The sequence below is a fragment of the Rhinichthys klamathensis genome, unplaced genomic scaffold (genome assembly GCF_029890125.1).
Source record: "Rhinichthys klamathensis goyatoka isolate OS25496 unplaced genomic scaffold, OSU_Roscu_1.1 h1tg000010l_1, whole genome shotgun sequence".
NCBI lineage: Eukaryota > Metazoa > Chordata > Actinopteri > Cypriniformes > Leuciscidae > Rhinichthys > Rhinichthys klamathensis.
The window spans coordinates 1,892,094-1,906,475 of NW_026606563.1; the positions used below are offsets into that span (position 1 = coordinate 1,892,094).

The window sequence follows — 14,382 nt, forward strand, 5'->3', positions numbered from 1 at the left end:
TGGGGGGACAGCTTTTAGGCGCAGTTTGAAAAGGTCAAAACTGTTTGTGGTTCTATGTATATTTTTTGGGGGGTTTTGTGATATTTCTGTATGCCCGAGATGAGAGGTTTCAGGATAGCTACTCTCAATGTGAGAGGTCTGAAGATGGCAGAGCGAAGGAGAGCCTTTTTTGAGTCTTTAAAGACCTGTTGTTTTGATGTTTTGTTGTTACAAGAATGCCATCTAGAGGGCAGCAGAGACGAAGTTATTTTTTCAGAGGAATGGGAAAGGGGCCCATCAGTGTGGGGGGCGGGAAACGTTAAGGCTGATGGGGTGGGAATACTTTTCAATTCTGAAGAATTTTTAGTTGAAGGGAGTGCAATGGTTGTTCCGGGGAGGGTGTTATACATTGATGTAAGATGGAGAGGGGTGGGTGTTAGAATTATTAATGTTTATGCTCCCAGCAAAAGAGATGAGAGGTTGGGTTTCTTTAATTGTTTGAAAGTTTTATTTTTTACGCATAGGAAGGTTTTTCTTGGGGGGGACTTTAATGTGTCGCTGGATAGAGAACCTAGAGGGGAGTTAGCCAATTTAATTAGAAGTTTTTCGTTTCGTGATTCCTTCAAGGTGGTAGGGGGAGCATCAGAGGGATTTACATGGAGAAACAGTAGAGGAGAAGCTTCCCGCCTGGATTATGTGTTTGTACCTGCGGGAATTGAAATGGGGAAGTTTTTTAGGTTACCGGTCTGGTTGTCGGACCATTGTATGGTAGGGGTGGAGGTGGAAGTGGGGGGGTTTGAGAGGGGAAGAGGGTCCTGGAGGCTGAATAGGTCCTTTTTGCAGGACGAGATTTTTTGCCAGGTGTTCAGACATCTTTATAGGGCGTGGCAGAATTTGAAGGGGTTGTATGTGTCGCGGGCCTTGTGGTGGGAGGGAGTTAAGGAGAGAATAGGAATTTTCTGTAGGTGGTGGGGGAGGGCTAAAGCGGTGAAAAGGAGAGAGGTAATTAATGGTTGGAATAGGGAAATGCAGTTTCTGTGGAATAATGGAGGGAGTGGGGTAGCAGGGGTAGGAGGCAGGTTCTACGAGTTACAGGGAAAGATAAAGGATTTCTATATGAAAGAGGCGGAAAAGTTTATGTTAGAGATGGGCAGGAGGAGAAGGGTTTTGGAGGAAGGGCCATCAAAATTTTTATTCGCTGCCATAAAGAAAAATCAACAGAAGAGAGGTATAGAGATTTTGAGGACAGAGAATGGGTATACAAAGTCGACGGATGAGATGTTGAGTGTGGTGGAGGGTTTTTATAAGCAGCTTTTTAGTGTTAGAGGTTCTGTAGATTCTTTGGCAGAAGGGTTTTTAAAGTGCTTAAGGAAATCTTTAGAGAGTGAGGAAGCTGATGGTCTGGAAGGGGAAGTTTCTTGGCAAGAAGCAAGAGAGGCGATGGTAACTCTTAAGAAAGGGACGGCTCCAGGTTGTGATGGGTTGCCAATTGAGTTATATTGCTCTTTTTGGCAGCAAATTGGGAAGGACCTGGTGGAGGTGTATAATGAGAGCCTGTCGGCTGGAATGCTTCCCGAGTCAATGAGGACAGGGCATGTCTCCCTTCTGTATAAGAAGGGAGACAAGGAAGATTTGGCAAATTGGAGACCCATCACTTTGCTCAATATAGATTACAAGATCCTGGCAAAAGTGATAGCGGTGAGAATGAGGTCGGTGGTAGGGAGGGTAGTGCATCCGGACCAAACCTGCGGGGTGCCTGGGCGGACTAGTAGTTTGAATCTAACGCTGATAAGGGACGCTGTAGGGTGGGCTGAGCAGAGGAATCTTCCGCTAGCTATCTTAAGCCTCGATCAAGAAAAGGCTTTTGATAGAGTCGGGCTTTCTTTTTTGTTCAAAGTTTTGGAGAGGGTAGGATTTGGGGAAGGGATTAGAGCGTGGGTGCGTTTATTGTATGAGGGGGCGGAGAGTAAGGTGAGAGTGAATGGCTTTTTGACGAGGTCAGTAAAACAGTTGGGAGGGGTGAGACAAGGTTGTCCCTTGTCCCCCCTCTTATATATCCTGTTCATAGAGCCTTTGGCAGCCCGTTTAAGAACTTGGCAGAGGTTCAGTGGCTTGCATATGCCAGGCGCGGGAGGTAGGTGCGCAAAAGTGTCGGTGTATGCAGATGACATGACACTGTTCTTGACGACTGAGAGGGATTTTGCGGAATCAACCCAGATCCTTAGGGACTTTGGGGAGGCTACAGGGGCAAAAGTGAACATGTCAAAGTCAGCAGTGATGTTTGTCGGGAAGTGGGCTGGGAAGGAAACCGTCACTGGGGGTTATAGTTTATGTGAAAATGGCCTAAAAATTTTGGGGGTACGGTTTTTCAGGCAGAATAGTGCCAAGGAGAACTGGAAGGTTTTGGTTGGGAAAATCCGCTCCAAAGTGGGGTTTTGGAGAACAAGAGAACTTTCTCTATCGGGGAGGGCATTGGTGATAAAAGCGGATTTGCTGCCTACAGTTAATTTTTTAGCTTATGTTTTCCCTATTCCTTATAATGAGGGCCGTGAGTTGGATAGTCTGGTGTTTTCTTTTTTGTGGAAGGGTGGGTGTGAGATGGTATCGAGGGCACAGGTGGGGCAAGATGTTAAGCAGGGCGGGAGAGGGGTGCCGTTTTTTAGTTTGTGGGTTGCAGCTATTTTTGTTTCTTTTACGGCACGCCTGATTGTACAGGAGAGGGTTCACAAAGCTTATTATTTTGCAAGGTTCTGGGCAGCCTTCTTACTGAGATCAATGACTACGTGGGACAAGTTGGTTCCATGGTCGATGGATAGGACGGCGGAATACCAATGGCTGGCTAATTTTCTGCACAAACATTCTTGGGGTTTGGAACAGGGAATAGTTTTGAACCATAAAGAATTGTATAGAGGCTTAAGGGAAAGGGAGAGGGGGGAAGAGGGATTAGAAAGACTTCTGCCGGTCAAGGTGAATTGGAAGATGATACAGCCGTCATATATAGATGGGGCGGGCAGGGACCTTCATTGGATGGGGGCCCTGGGGCGCTTGCCTGTAAGAGAAAGGCTGTACCGTCATGGGCAAGGAAGGTCAGCTTTATGCCCAAATGAGTGTGGGAAGGAAGAGACAGTTGAACATGTTTTTTGGTCATGTCCAATTGCGTCAGCCTTTTGGAAAGAGGTGAATCAATGGTGGGTGGGATGGAGGGGCCCTATATTGACCAGAAACCTGGTAATTTATGGGGAAGGTTTGGAGAGGCAGAGGGCGGATGTGAGGAAAGGAGTATGGATAATTGTAACCGAAGGAAAGAGATTTGTGTGGAATCATAGGACCTCAATGTTGAGGGTCAAAAAACCAAGGATGGATTCAAAGTTAATTGTATGTTGTGTATTAGCAAGAGTACTAAAATATGTAGACGAAGGAAAAATTAAAAAAGAAATAGAAAGATACCTGAGTAGGAGAGGGAGATAGGATTTAAAAATTGGTTCTATGTGTAAAATGATGGTACATTGAAAAAGTGTGTTGTAAAATCATGTAATATATGTATGTAAAGGATGGATTTCAATAAAAAAAAAAATCTGTTCTTATCAGTTTAATATCTGATACGTGCCCTACCTGGGCACCATATATTAAATTGCTTTTTGGAGCTGGGAGATGGAATAGGGGCTTGCTCCGTCCACTCCACGCATCGACCCGGTATTGCAGTACTTCTGGGAACGGTGCACCCCCCTAAAGTGTTCAATGAAAGAAATGTTTTGGTGTTATGTGGCAGCAGGTGTTAATGGAAGTAGTGTGTATTGTCGTGTTGTAGGTGATCATATACTATACTAGTAAAGGTAGAATCGTGGTGTAAAAAAAAAAAACTCTGTTCCTATCCGTTTAATATCTGATTCGTCCACTATCCGGGGACTGCGTATTAAATAGATTTTTGGCTCACGGAGCCGGAGCATGAAAAAACAACAAAAAAGCCCGCCACTGCACATTTTTGATGTCTCTCTTATCTCTTGGAGTCTTTACTAACGAGCTGATGAGTTGAATCAGGGGTGTGTGTGTGTGTGTTTGATTGTCAAACCGTTGGTGAGGATTGCGAAGAGGGACAGGGTGCTTCTGACTGAAGGCCTGGGAATTCATACTTACCTGGCAGGGGAGACACCATGATCAGGAAGGTGGTTCACCCAGGGCGAGGCTCGGCCATTGCACTCCGGTTGTGCTGACCCCTGCGAATTCCCCAAATGTGGGAATCTCGACTGCATAATTTATGGTAGTGGGGGACTGCGTACGCGCTCTCCCCTGGACACACTGGTTAAAAGAGCAGATTGTTAAAGTTCCACTTATGTTTTTCTTCTTTCAACTTCTGATAGTTGATGACCTAGGAAGTCCAGATAATTTTAACTGCAGTGGTTGATCGGGAGATATAAAACAACCTCTGTGAAAGGAGGTTTTTTCTTTTTTGTTTAAATGGATTTGTTTTATTCTTCTTCAAATAATCTCCAATATTTAACAAACGATTTGATTCACAGCAGTTGTCCTGGAGGCAAAGTTGTTCGTAATGAGGAGGTCTATCATGTGGTATGAATACCTTGTGCATGTGTGAAACATCATGTGATATACAGCCGTCTATGGCCGTATTCATGTTGTTGTTTTTTCTGTTTACAGCGCCACCAAGTGGCCAGTCGCCGCATCCCTTTTCACGTGACCACAGGCTGAGCCCGTACACAGGTGTACCGAGTTGGGTGTAATTGTCTCATTCCGTTGGCGAGTTATAGCCATTTAAGTAAAGCCCGCCTCGCCAACTCCCAACGTTTTGGCGTCCGGTCGCCAACGCGAATGGAAATTCCGACTTTTTTCATGATCACTGTTGGCAGTCAGACTCCAGAGAATCTTTCTGCACCGGTTTGGGTCAGATCGGGCAAAAAACCTAGGACTAGTGTGCAAAAGTAGGTTTTTCAGAAAATCCAAAATACCCGAAAATCTCGCCAGCGCGACCATCCAATCCGAGGCGTGCGTCTTGTTCGGCCCGAGCCAAGGATTCCGGTCATGTAAGACACTTGGGTCTGCGACGGACGGTCGAGGAGTTACGAGCTATTTCGTACTTTTGATCGCTGCAGCGCCACCCTGGGGCCGATCGGGGCGAGCCTTGGTGATGTTGTACACCGGGCGGGTACTAGCATCCGTCAGAGTTTCAAGTCTCTACGACGTACGCTTTGGTCTGCCCGCTCACTTTTAGGGCAGAATGTTGATGATCCAAAATCCCAGGTTGCACTCCAGAGTGTCGTGTTGTGCACTCTGTTGTGATCCATTTTCGGTGTGACAACCAATCTGAGCTGAGCTTGTTTGTTGGCGACCTTAGACCCTCTCGCCGCGGCCCAGGTGGGCTTGGCTTTTGCCGGCTCCCCCGCCTCTGCGTCATTGTGTCATCGCTTCTCGGCCTTTTGGCTAAGATCAAGTGGTCTGGTCAGACGTCTGAGACAGCGGTCGCCTCTTGTGGGACCTTGGTCTCGTGTGTTGCTTGTCACACGGGACACACACCCTTCAGGAGGTACATTGACAAGCGGCTTTTAAGTGACGACTCGTTCTACGAGGAATCTTCTTGTTTTAAGGTAAGCAGGTTTTAACTTATTTATTGTATATTTATTGTTGGGTTTTAGCCGCAGCGTGCTGGTGGTGCCTCCAACATGTCGGCTGCTCGTGCCGGCACAAGGAGGCACCACAGCGTGCGTTTTAAATTTAAACCAAAAGAGGATAGCACTCTCCCGGTCATGTCCAGACTGGACTTTTCTAGGAAGTGCATCCAACAGTTACTCGGTTTTAAGGTTGTGGACATAAACTGCCTGTTGACTCTGCCCCTGAACCATGGTTTTGATGTGAGTTTTGCTTCTGCTTCCTTACTAAGTACTTTTTGGACTCGATTTGAAATGTGTAAAGCCAATTTCTCCCATGTTCACTGTGGAAAAACTGACTGATAATTCACTGAAAGTTGTGATTGTCAGGATGTTTAATGAAACAGTTAGTGGAGAAGATATTTCTGTGTGGTTGGCAAGATATTGCTCTATTCGTGGACAACCAGTCAAGGTTTTAGATGAAGACGGTATCTGGAGCTGTGCGTGGAGAGTGCCCATTAAACAATGGGCAGATCCCAACAGCTACCATGGCCTGAGTCAAATACCTTCTATGATTGTGTTGGGAGAGAATAGAGGCTACATCCATTACCAAGGGATGCCCAAGCAATGCCGCAAGTGTGGCAAACTTGGACATCTCGCCGAGGCATGCCAAGAAGTAGTGTGTAGGAAGTGCAGAGAAATTGGGCACATTTTTGAAGAGTGCCAAAATGGCAGAAAGTGCAACCTCTGTGGAGAATCATCCCATCTCTACAGAGACTGCCCTAAAAGTTTTGCCAACAAGTTAAAAAGCTACAAAATGGCCGCCCCACCCAAAGAACAAACAATTGAGGAGGCGGGCCCCGAGGTTTTGGCGGGAAATTCAAACCCTCAGCCAGCCTCAGGGATTGGACAGGAAGGAGGAAGTGGGGCGGCCACAGGGGCGGAGTCAATTCTGGCAGTTGGTGAGGGGGAGGAAGCCAATCCTCAAAATGAAATTGAAAAAGAAGACAGTATGGAGGATGAAGAGGAGGAAATGGCTTCCTCCCTAGTAACCGTGTCTGAGGTTAGTGTGTCCACGAGTGGGAGTGAAACAGATGTTTCGCTCCCCAATGCTCAAGTGCAGAAAAGAACTGCGAGATCTCCTCTGGTTCAAACAGAGGAGAAAAAGCTGCGGGTAGCGCATCGGCTAGATAGTTCCCCCCTGGAAGATCTAGCCCGTATGTGGCCCGCAGAATCTCCTAATGAAGTCTCCTTTCTGCATTTCAAGCTAAGAACATCGTCGCCAAAGGATTCGCAAGAGGCCTACTCTGCGAGCCCTGAGGCGTCAAGCACTTGCCCCTCTGATCCCAGCTCATCTGGGGAAAAGGGAAGGCAAGTGCAACAAGAAATAACATGATTTTAATTATATCTCTGTAGTCCCTTGGTTGCTTTTAAATGTCTCACACCCTTTTAACCATACTGCTCATGGCTCTCACTATCTCCACAATCAATGTGAGAAGTGTGAAGAGCAATACACGAGCACAGAGTGTGTTATCCTTTTTAAAATCTTTTAAGTCAGATGTGTTTTTATTGCAAGAATGTGGTCTGCCTTTTTTAACAAATTACAGGAAGTGGGAGGAGATTTGGACCCCAGGACTTTCCATCTGGAGTGGGTCCAATTTTAACAAAAACGACGGTGTTGCTATTTTAATAAAAAATCCCCATGTTTTGGTGAAGGGCAGCACTGTGGTGAGGGACGGGCGGGCAATTTTAGCTAGTCTGACTTTTTTAGGTAAGGATTTTAACATTTTAAATGTGTATGGTTTTACAGGTAAAAACAACAGGTATGAGCTTTTAGAAGACCTGCAGCCCCACATGCTAGGTAGGGCTCCCCTAGTGGTAGCAGGGGATTTTAATTGTGTTTTATCAAGACAGGATAGAAAGAGGGTAGGAGAGGATTTTAAGGTCGACAAGACATCGGTTTTATTACAAAATATAGTCAAAGATTTTAAGTTAGTTGACTGCTTTAAAACAATGCATCAAAGAGAGGAGGGCTTCACCTGGTTCAGTGGTGATGGCGCCAGAGCCTCTCGAATTGACTATGTTTTTACAAGGGACTGCCCGCCGACCGATGCTACATTGAGCCCCCTCTTCTTTTCTGATCACATGATGCTCTCCTGCACCCTTTCACTACCCACGGGTGTGACTGTAGGGGGAGGGCTGTGGAAGCTGAACTGTTCCCTATTAGAGGATGAGGAAGTGATTAGTGAATATAGGGAGCAGTTCAGCCAATGGCAGACCCTCCAAGACTTTTTCGACTCACGTGCACAGTGGTGGGAGATGGTGAAACAAAGGACAGGACGGTTTTTTAAACAAATTGGAAAAGAAAAAAAGAATAAAGAAAAAAGACGCATGATGGGGCTGCAAAAACGACTGCAGAGATATTTTAACCTTTTAAACAGTGGATTGGATTTTACAGAAGAAATTAAAGAATTAAAGAAAGAAATGTCAGATTTGTCCGAAACAAAGAGTAAAGGTGTCATTTTAAGATGTAAGGAGAGAGAAATAGAAGAAGGGAAAAAAGTGTACTAGATATTTTTTTAAAAAGACAATATCACGGGGAGGGTCAATTAATACTTTAAAAACTTTTACAGGTGGGGAGGCAAATACAACAGACCTGATTTTAGGGGAAATTGAAAGTTTTTACAATAATTTATACAGCACTAAAGAGGTACACAATAGCATCTTAGAGGAAGTTTTAGGGTTTTTAGACAAAAAGGTAAAGAGTCCAGATGTGCTTTTATCCCAAGATTTTACTCCTTTAGAAATGCACAAAGCGCTAAAAGGTTTTAAAAAGGGGAAGTCCCCAGGCTTGGATGGACTCCCCTTTGAGTTTTATCTGACTTTCTGGGACATTTTAGCACACGACTTAATGACAGTTTTTAAAGAACTTGAGACTCTTGACAGACTTCCAGACAGCTTTAGAGTAGGGATAGTTACATTACTATACAAAAAAGGGGACAAGACTGACTTGAGAAACTGGCGACCAATCACTCTTTTAAATTATGATTGTAAACTTTTTAGTAAGATTTTAGCTACACGTATGTCGACTGTTTTAGAGGACGTAATCCACCTGGATCAAGCATGCGCTGTGCCCGGCAGGAAGATCACGGACAGCCTGGTACTGATCAGAGACGCCATCTGTTTTGCGAGAGACAGAAACATTCGGCTAGTAGTCCTAAATTTAGATTTCGAAAAAGCCTTTGACCGCGTCTCGCACCAGTTCCTTTTTAAGGTACTGGGTAAAATGGGGTTTCCAGGGAGGTTCATAGCCTGGGTGGGACTGCTGTACAACGATCTGTCTAGCAGAATTTTGGTTAACGGGCATTTATCCAAAGCTGTAAAACTCTACAGCGGCGTCCGTCAGGGGTGTCCTTTATCTCCCCTTCTGTATGTGGCTTGTATTGAGCCACTGGCACAAATCTTGAGAAGGGATAAATGGATTAAAGGACTAGACATCCCAGGGACTGGTGGACTGACGGCGACTTGTGTTTTATATATGGATGACGTGACCCTTTTAGCGACTGACCTTTTATCAGTACGAAGAGCAATGGACTTGACTGACTGGTACGGTCGGGCCTCGGGCGCCAAGCTCAATAGGAGTAAGTCCGAGGCCCAGCTCTTCGGGCCGTGGGGGAACGTAGACATAGTTGGACTAGATTTGGATTTTAAAGACAATGATTTGAAAATTTTAGGTGTAAAATTTGACAGAGAGGGTGGAGGACAAGGAAACTGGACTGACATGTTAGGGAAAGTCAGGCAAAGACTGGGCTTTTGGGGACTGAGACAATTGACGTTTGAAGGCAAGATTTTAATTTTTAAAGCAGCGATTTTACCACTAATTTGACTTGTCTGTTCTGTTTTTAGTCCCCCAAGACGATTCCTGGCCAAGCTGGAGAGGGCGGTATTTTATTTCCTGTGGGGGTCCAAGTGGGAACGACTAAAGAGGGAGGTCATCAAAAAGAAAAAAGAAAATGGCGGGAAAGGCCACCCAGACCCCCACCTTTTTTTAGGCAGCCGCTTTGCCGCCCTCCACATCCAATATGCCCTGACCCCATCCAGAGAACACAAGACAGCAGCCATGACCCGATTCTGGATGGGGTCATACCTAAGAACTTTGAAAATTTTACCCATTGATCTTAAAAGTCCAGTGTCTTTTAATTTGTCAAAAGAGCATAGTTTTATTAAGAAATTTTTAAAGAAATATCTTTTAGAGACAAATGATGCCACCATTTTAACTAACCATAAGTCTCTTATCTCTCTTGTGCAGGATCGGGAATCGGTGAGTCCGGTTCCAGGCCTCACACTAGGTGAGGCCAAAGACGTTTGGAGGAACGCAGCCCACCCAGCTCTCCAGAACAGGCTGAAAGACTTGTCGTGGATGGTGGCTCATGAGATCCTCCCGGTCAGGGCGGTCATGCACTCCAGAGGCATGGCCAAAAACTCCACCTGCCCACGGTCCGGATGTGGTTCCCCGGAGACCGTCTACCATCTGCTCTGGGAGTGCGGCGCTGCGCGGGACCTGTGGGCCAAGACCGGCCCCCTGTTTTTCCCGTGCCTGCCAGCGGGTGGGGCCCAGGTGGACTACAAGCTCGCCATCCTGGGGGTGGGTCAGGGCTTGAAGGAGCTTACATCACCCCAATTCTCCTCGCTCTGGCTCACCCTAAACATGATCAAGGATGCCATCTGGGTCACCAGAAACCTGCTGGTGGGGAAACGCGTTACGGTGCCCCTCCACGCGTGCGAGCAACTGATAAAATCAACGCTGCAGGAGGCGCCGGACGTCGTTATTCGGATGGGGGGGCCGGGCCACACGGGGAAGGTCCCGGCCGCCACCGACCCTGGCCGCCCGTAGATGCACCCTCACCACACCGGCTACGGGAACAGCGGGCCAGCGGGCCGGAGGAGAGGGGATCTCCGCTGGGCACCGGAAGCGGGGAGTCTGGAGCCGGTTCTGGAGACCTGGAGTGAATGGAAAATCTTGATAGGGACTCACCCTCGATCCTGTACAAGAGATGTTTTATTTGGCATGTTTTATTTGTTTTACAGTTTTAATTGCATTTATTTTCATCCATTTAACTTTCTTTTAAACAACAAATATCAACATACATGGACTTTTAAACTACACACCACACAAAACTGATTTTTAAACGTTAAATGTGTAATTTTTGTTTTAAAATATGTGATTTTTAAGAAAGGAAAAAAAAAATGTGGAAATGGAAATAATGGAAAAACTGTGAAAATAAACTTTTTTCGAAAGAAAAAAATCTGTTCTTATCAGTTTAATATCTGATACGTGCCCTACCCGGGCACCATATATTAAATTGCTTTTTGGAGCTGGGAGATGGAATAGGGGCTTGCTCCGTCCACTCCACGCATCGACCCGGTATTGCAGTACTTCTGGGAACGGTGCACCCCCCTAAAGTGTTCAATGAAAGAAATGTTTTGGTGTTATGTGGCAGCAGGTGTTAATGGAAGTAGTGTGTATTGTCGTGTTGTAGGTGATCATATACTATACTAGTAAAGGTAGAATCGTGGTGTAAAAAAAAAAAACTCTGTTCCTATCCGTTTAATATCTGATTCGTCCACTATCCGGGGACTGCGTATTAAATAGATTTTTGGCTCACGGAGCCGGAGCATGAAAAAACAACAAAAAAGCCCGCCACTGCACATTTTTGATGTCTCTCTTATCTCTTGGAGTCTTTACTAACGAGCTGATGAGTTGAATCAGGGGTGTGTGTGTGTTTGATTGTCAAACCGTTGGTGAGGATTGCGAAGAGGGACAGGGTGCTTCTGACTGAAGGCCTGGGAATTCATACTTACCTGGCAGGAGAGACACCATGATCAGGAAGGTGGTTCACCCAGGGCGAGGCTCGGCCATTGCACTCCGGTTGTGCTGACCCCTGCGAATTCCCCAAATGTGGGAATCTCGACTGCATAATTTATGGTAGTGGGGGACTGCGTACGCACTCTCCCCTGGACACACTGGTTAACCTGTTAACCGTCACCAGTGCGTGGGCGCTCTGAAGCGTTTTTTTTTTAAATAGTTAAATATTTAATGTTATTAACTTGACAAACTATACATCATTAAAACGATATAAGACTCAAGTTTCAGTATTTGACCACTATTGTATTCTGAGAAACTTATAGTGACAGTTATGTCTTAATTTGTGTCAGGAGTTATGAAATTAAAAAATGAGTCGTTACCTTTAATATGAATTATGAGCGTCAGCCGGTCTCATTCAGAAAAAAACTCCCGTGCGATCGTCATGACAGCGATTCACAAAACAACGTCCCTCAGGGCTTTTAGCTCAAACATGTGCAGATTTGGAGAAATATTGATAGATTATCATAGGTTTACATCAGATTTCTATAGACAGGAATAATATTTATTGAATTTATACCCAAATGCGTCGATGTAATCATTTTGAGCGCTGTATTCTCTGATGTACTGAGTTATCCATTCATACTGAAGTCTGGGGCGCTGTTGCACAGTAAAGTCCATATATGGATCACATGAAGAAGAGCCATAATCATGTGACATTCAGGAAGTCCTGATACATAAACAAAGCTATCCGAGATCGCTGTAAAGTGCAGATAAAGATGTTTTGAAGACAATAAACATGATTGCAATGATATTTGATTTACCTGTGTTCTTCGAGTCATGTCAGGTATTTTCATAATAATAGATTATATGTATAATGTAATGCTAATCGAGATAGACTTTCAAATTGTGCAGAATACAATAAAATAATATATTTTCTATCTGATTTTTTTATCTGAAGCCAAATCAGATTACAGAAAGTTATTTAAAACACTCGACTTGCGCTATAAAGTAAGTTTAGAGCACAAACATAGTTTTATTCTCATAAATTGTCGTGTATTGATGGTGTGCTAAGCTAACATGCTAGCTAGTACTGAGCACCTGCTACCTAACTTCGGTGTAATTTTTATGATTTTTTTTTTCTAAATAAGAATGCTTACTGAAATGTTTCGTTTTTCAAAAAGGGCATTTGATACAGTTTCACTGTGAAGTGAGAACTTTTATAAAAGAAATGAGGGATTGAAACATTGTGAATTGCTAGTCGTTAGTGATTATAATGCAGACAAAAGAAAAGCATATTTAGAGCAATAAACAGGCTGGAGAGGTGTGAATATGTGCAGGGGAGACTGAGACTGAATGGGGCTTGTTTTTGCATCACAAAACAATAGAGGCAATAGACTGAATAGATGCTTATAAGATGACAATAAACCCCAGTCTAATCAAAATAAAGTCATATGACATGATCTTGAAAAACATTGAACTAAATACAGAGTTTTAGACTTATCATCTTCAGATTTTAAATATAACATGGCCAGACATGTGGCTTTAGCTGCAGTGCATTTCTAGATTGCTACAATGCCAACTTCAATTTTATTTTCATGAATAGGTTTCATAAAAATAAATGTATAATAACTTTACAAAACTTTGAAGCTATTTATAACTATTTTTTTTCATTATGACAATAATTAATTCTACATTTACAATAAACTTCCAGGTGTCAGCTTTCAAATGAGATCTTACTTGTGCTTTTAGTACAAAGGGTTCATGAACTGTATCTGTTTCAGTTTGGGAATGCCATATCTGGGGATTTTTCAAAAATGGGGTTGCAGGTTAACAGGTTAAAAGAGCAGATTGTTAAAGTTCCACTTATGTTTTTCTTCTTCTTCTTCTGATAGTTGATGACCTAGGAAGTCCAGATAATTTTAACTGCAGTGGTTGATCGGGAGATATAAAACAACCTCTGTGAAAGGAGGTTTTTTGTTTAAATGGATTTGTTTTATTCTTCTTCAAATAATCTCCAATATTTAACAAACGATTTGATTCACAGCAGTTGTCCTGGAGGCAAAGTTGTTCGTAATCAGGAGGTCTATCATGTGGTATGAATACCTTGTGCATGTGTGAAACATCATGTGATATACAGCTGTCTATGGCCGTATTCATGTTGTTGTTTTTTCTGTTTACAGCGCCACCAAGTGGCCAGTCGCCGCATCCCTTTTCACGTGACCACAGGCTGAGCCCGTACACAGGTGTACCGAGTTGGGTGTAATTGTCTCATTCCGTTGGCGAGTTATAGCCATTTAAGTAAAGCCCGCCTCGCCAACTCCCAACGTTTTGGCGTCCGGTCGCCAACGCGAATGGAAATTCCGACTTTTTTCACGATCACTGTTGGCAGTCAGACTCCAGAGAATCTTTCTGCACCGGTTTGGGTCAGATCGGGCAAAAAACCTAGGACTAGTGTGCAAAAGTAGGTTTTTCAGAAAATCCAAAATACCCGAAAATCTCGCCAGCGCGACCATCCAATCCGAGGCGTGCGTCTTGTTCGGCCCGAGCCAAGGATTCCGGTCATGTAAGACACTTGGGTCTGCGACGGACGGTCGAGGAGTTACGAGCCATTTCGTACTTTTGATCGCTGCAGCGCCACCCTGGGGCCGATCGGGGCGAGCCTTGGTGATGTTGTACACCGGGCGGGTACTAGCATCCGTCAGAGTTTCAAGTCTCTACGACGTACGCTTTGGTCTGCCCGCTCACTTTTAGGGCAGAATGTTGATGATCCAAAATCCCAGGTTGCACTCCAGAGTGTCGTGTTGTGCACTCTGTTGTGATCCATTTTCGGTGTGACAACCAATCTGAGCTGAGCTTGTTTGTTGGCGACCTTAGACCCTCTCGCCGCGGCCCAGGTGGGCGTGGCTTTTGCCGGCTCCCCCGCCTCTGCGTCATTGTGTC

General features: G+C 44.7%; 2 non-coding genes and 2 pseudogenes across 2 annotated transcripts; all 4 read left to right on the forward strand.

Annotated features, from left to right (window-relative positions):
* Positions 1 to 3,530: 3,530 nt before the first annotated feature.
* On the forward strand, positions 3,531 to 3,706 carry LOC130095456 (U2 spliceosomal RNA; annotated as a pseudogene).
* A 399-nt stretch (positions 3,707 to 4,105) lies between these two features.
* LOC130095301 (U1 spliceosomal RNA) lies at positions 4,106 to 4,269 on the forward strand. The gene has a single exon (XR_008808084.1). It is a non-coding gene; the product is annotated as a U1 spliceosomal RNA (small nuclear RNA).
* Positions 4,270 to 10,857: 6,588 nt separating this feature from the next.
* LOC130095444 (U2 spliceosomal RNA) lies at positions 10,858 to 11,035 on the forward strand (annotated as a pseudogene).
* Positions 11,036 to 11,430: 395 nt separating this feature from the next.
* On the forward strand, positions 11,431 to 11,594 carry LOC130095364 (U1 spliceosomal RNA). The gene has a single exon (XR_008808095.1). It is a non-coding gene; the product is annotated as a U1 spliceosomal RNA (small nuclear RNA).
* Positions 11,595 to 14,382: the final 2,788 nt, after the last annotated feature.